Source organism: Aplysia californica, unplaced genomic scaffold (genome assembly GCF_000002075.1).
Source record: "Aplysia californica isolate F4 #8 unplaced genomic scaffold, AplCal3.0 scaffold00922, whole genome shotgun sequence".
NCBI classification, from domain to species: Eukaryota; Metazoa; Mollusca; class Gastropoda; order Aplysiida; family Aplysiidae; genus Aplysia; species Aplysia californica.
In genome coordinates, this window is record NW_004798192.1 from 119,972 (window position 1) to 125,275 (window position 5,304).

Below are 5,304 nucleotides of genomic sequence, written 5' to 3' on the forward strand. Positions count from 1 at the left end.
TGAGCATGTGTGGCCTAAATAAGCTAAACCCCCCTCCCTTACCTTATTTAGGCCATATGTGGCCTAAATAAGCACTCCCTATACTTTATTATCCCAGAGGGAAATGTTTCTTGGCTAGTGAACACTTTTTTTTTTACACTTATGGTTCTCAAAACATGATACAAATCATTGTGCAAAAGCTGTAAATCCTATGTTTGATAGTTGAGGAGATAATAATTTCGCCACGAATCTTTGACCGCACCATAGTCATAGTGTTTCAATGCATAGCGTTATTTATCTCCTTTTTAAACCGTGTAAATCTATGCCCAAGCATCATCATAGTGTGTGATTTATGTTCCCAAGACAGTTTTGGGTGTGTCAAGGACAATGCTTCGAGTTCGAGTTCGAGTCTTTGACTGTCCTCGGAGAAAGTTGCATTTGAAAATAGCAAAAGTTGCAAGAAAAATTAGAGAGAGTTGCAAGACGTGTATAGCTAAAACAATGCCACGGAACTATTGGAATACATTGTAATTGTTGCTAGCTCATTGCAATCAAAAGTAACCAATATGAATTTTGTTAAATCAAAACCAGAAGATAAATGTGAATGTCTACCAAAAACAAAAAACAAAAAACTGCATAGAGGTTGCATGGTGTACAAAAACAGTTTGTGCACTGACACATGCGTCAGGTCCTTAAACTCTCGCTAACGTTCGGCAGGTATGATCAGCGTGGTTTCGGGGCAGTTGAAATAAAATCTTACACTTTGTCTGGGACTCCCCCCCCCCCCCTTTACACCTTTTTACACTTTCCTGCGCCCCCCCCCCCCCCCTCAATCCCTTAATATAACGTTATCCGCTTATAATAATAATATGGCATTTATATTGCACAAATCCGTGTTACAATCACTCTTCTATGCGCTTTACTTTTAAATTATTAATTATAGTATTCATGAAAAACATGCATACGCACATGTGACATAATAATTAAATACGGCACAAGCGGAACTTTTCCAGAAAAACTTACGGTGTCATTTTACCACTTTAACCGCACCAGCGTAATCAAAATTAGACTAGATCTACATGTCATGTAGCCCAGATATCCACCAGTGTATAAAGTGCGAGATGACATTATATATATCATGCTTGCTGCTCGAGGTCCACTGTCTGTATCGCCACAATGCAGTCTTACCACTCGAACTTACTCTAAGTGAATAGTGTATTTACTCTCTTTTTATGCTCTAAAAAAATTATGTTGTCATAAATTATATTTTCCTTTATTATTTTTTTTCACCTTACATAAGTGTAATCTTACATTGGTTCAACCAGAGAGTATTTAATTATATATTTTAGTGTCTCTGGTTCAACTTGGCGTCGTTATTTTTAGTCGTGGAAGATTTCGGTGTTTTTAATGACATTTTATTATTATTTTTCCAAATTTTGCGGGAAATTGGCTAAAATTAGCGAATCCATGAAAATGGTAAAAGTTGCACTGACAGTAAAAGTTGCGCGCGCAACTTGCAGGTTGCGGGCGCGAATTTCTCTGAGGACAGCTTTGATCATGGACAATGATAGTAAATAATTTACTATCATTGTCATGGATTGTAATTGTAATCGTTAGGTTTTCTTTTATCGATACTTTGACTCCGAGTAATGTCAAAGATAGTAAATAACAAGATGGGCCACCCAGCCAAAAACGTGTCCGCTGGAAGTCCGCTCTTTGTTTCAGATGGCACTGCAGTCTGTTTTGAAGCTCTCTTTCGTTTTTCCAAAAGAAGAATAGGAATAGCACCTCCTTGCGTGCGCAGATCGACTGCTTTTCATCAGCAGTTCGGGTTCGTTCAGTGCGGAGTTTTAGGGTGTTTTTTTTTTTAATGACCTCTCGCCTTTCATTCTAAAGTCAAATTAAACGAAGAAAACAATCACCCTTTCCTCCGGAAGAGTTTTTTTTTGTCAGCGTAACCATTTTTAAAAAGCGTTCTTCCGAAATTTATTCAAAAATTTGCTAGTTTCACCAGAGAGTATTTTAATTATATTTTAATGTCTCTGGTTTCACTTTGATTTTTAAAAACTCAAGTAGGGTAACTCTGTTCGCAAAGGGGGTGCACATTTGCGAAGAGGGCACCACCGAATTTTGAAAACACTTTTTTAATAGGCTCAAAGCATAGATGTACACTATAGTCACTAGATACCGTACGCCCCTCTCTCGCCTTGCTGCGCGATTGCCACATTTGACAGCGGCGTCCGCCATGTTTCGGTGGGCGAGTTGTGTGAAGGAATTCAAGCTAAAGCAATGGGCCAGGCATGTTTTCTCTCCCTCATACGCGATAGGCGATCGGCTTGGTCCTTGTTAACTTTTTTTTTTTTACGTGGGCGCCGTGGCGTAGGCCTACTATCTAGGTTACTAAATAGCAATAATACAGCGTTCTTTTTACTACTAGATCTACAAACAAATGTATTAATAAATAGATAGAGATATAGGCTTAAAAATGGAACCCCCCAAAAAACCTTTATTTCTTCATCAGCGCTATATCTACGAAGTGGTTTATTTCTTATTGACTGAATCAAAGCGTAGATCTATAGGGCCTATCGAACTTATAAAAAGAAGTATGAATTAAGATGTGGTATCATGGGAACCTCCCAATCACCCCACCCCTTCTCTCCTCCCGAATCTCAATACCCCCCCAAAAAAAAAACAACAACAACAGTTTGGCTTTAAATTAAACCAAGATGAGTCATAGAAAAATATTCAAGTTTTTCTTCCATTAGGTGCAGGAAGGCACTGAAGCTCTTCATAAAGCATAAAACTTTCCCTAGTGACATTTGAACAGGAAACTGTATTTTTCATTCTTATGTTCACTTTTTTTAAATTTTTTTATTATACATGTACCAAACAAGTAGATCTAGTGTTTCTTTATGTCGGTATTAAACTTTTAAAAAAAAGAACTAAAGTAGACGATCTACAGCATTTAAACTAAAGTTCCTTTTATTGCTGTTTTAAGTAAATCTAATTTGGGGCATTAGTAAAACAACTGAGACAGCTCTGGACTCACTAAAGATAAAAAAGGGAACTTAACGTTGTTTTGTAGCCTGGACAATTGTTTGTCTACACAGTGTAGAGATGACTGATATTATGCTGTGCATATATATAGCAAGCTCGGCACCAAACGCAATCTGGCTATGGTTTCCTTTGTCACCAATAAACTTAGATATCTATCCTATACACTAATTCATACATTTTAGACACAAGCCTATCTTTGGCTACTCCCATCCATCATTTTCCCATAAAAATAATTAGGATTGATGATGCTGTTATATTACTATGTTTTATATATATATATAAATATATTAGTATAATATAAATATAATATATATAAATATAATATATATAGATCTATTTAAGTCAGTGAGTTAAGTGAGTGAAATTGGTACCTCAGATTAGTAGATCTAGCTTGGATTTTGTGATGTTTAAGTAAGTAATGAAACACAAAGACGAGGCAAAATTGCAGTGGTTACATCTGATATCAATTAACTGAAAGGTAGGCACTGATCAGACCAGACTCTTAATCTCTTCGAATATTTTCTTCAAAACGGAGATCTGGGTCTAGATCTAGATCTAATCTATCTAAATTCTTATCAATCCTATTCTTACTCTTACCAATGAAATGAAAGAGGGGTTCCTTTGGGGGCTCTGTTAGTACACTAATAAATGCAGCAGTGTTGCACCATCCTTTCTGGTCTCGTTTTATTGTAAAGAAAGTCTCTAAGGCTGCAATAATAATAACAATAATAATAATAATAATAATAATAATAATAACAACAACAATAATAATAATAATAACAACAACAATAATAATAATAATAAAAACAATAATAATAACAACAACAACAATAATAATAATAACAATATAATAATAATTATAATAATGCAGATCATTTCTATAGCACCCAAGAACACAGCTCTATGTGCTTTACATAAATGCATGTATGAGCAATATTCACACACACACACACACACACACACACACACACACACACACACACACACACACACACACACACACACACACGCACACACTCACACGCACACATCACACGCATACGCTTACACATCGTACAAACATGATCTAGATCTAGAGATCTAGATATCTACATCTAGATCTCGACGTCTAGATCTATATGGGGATTTGGCTTTTCTTTGGGTTACATAAACGAGTTTCAGTATTATTTTCATTAAGCTGGAGCGTATTATCAATCATCCAGTTCTTGACATCATCAATGCACATACCCATGGTGGCAGGGGAGGTTTTAACATCTAGATCTAGTGGTGGAACAGATTTATACAACTGTTTATTATCTGCGTACCTGTGATAATTCATACTCAACTGTGCTTTCTAGTCACAGCTCCAAGCGGCTGTGTATACAACGTATACTCGATTGGACCCAATAAGACGTTAATCCAGAAAGGGACTCTAGATCTAGATCTAGAGGTTTCATATGCTTGCACTTTTAAGAGAATCGCTTTGGATTAAAACATAACGTTAGGATCAAATAAAACACGTAAGAGCAGAGACACGCCCACTCACATGTAAACAAAAGTTTTCGCCCACCGAAAAATGGCCGCCTACAAACTCAAACGTTTCCGTGTCACGTGACCTCGTACGGACTCTAGCATAAAAGGAGATAACTCTATGGCTCAAAGAGAGAAGTGGCCCCTCTTGTTATGTAGACTCTTTCGTAACGTCCCTGGAACAGAGACCACCGATGTCGCCATGATTGCGTCAGATTTAGAGAGGAAAGAAATAATAAACATTATATTTAGATCTATAGTTATACAGGACATATTGCGAGTGAACTACACAAGCAGAGTGGCGCAGTGGAAGCGTGCTGGGCCCATAACCCAGAGGTCCGTGGATCGAAACCACGCTCTGCTAATCCTTATTTTTTACTCAGCCGATTTTCATGTACTGGTACATTGCTGTCGATCGTACGTTGTATAATACGTATTGTGATATAATATCACTTGATACCGGTAACCCAGGATTGACTAAATTCACTACATGTACTAAGACACCTTTGATATCTTCTCGGATTCTTAATTTGAAAACAGCCGTGAAGCGTCTATATAATCAAATAATCACTGCTTCCCTTCCTAATTTTGAAACATTGTCGCAGTCAAATTCACCCATAGACGTAAACCTCATAAATTAAATGTAAAAAGACGTTCATAATCACCAATGAACAATAGACTATGCCTAATCTTCAAAACCGTTTCATTGCCACAGAAATAGCCTGTTCGCCCCTATCACAAGCTTTGATTAAGTAATCT

The 5,304-nt window shown here is 36.9% G+C and overlaps 1 non-coding gene across 1 annotated transcript; it reads left to right on the forward strand.

The window, feature by feature from the left end:
* The first annotated feature begins 4,837 nt into the window (after positions 1–4,837).
* TRNAM-CAU lies at positions 4,838–4,909 on the forward strand. The gene has a single exon. It is a non-coding gene; the product is annotated as a tRNA-Met (tRNA).
* The last annotated feature ends 395 nt before the right edge of the window (positions 4,910–5,304 follow it).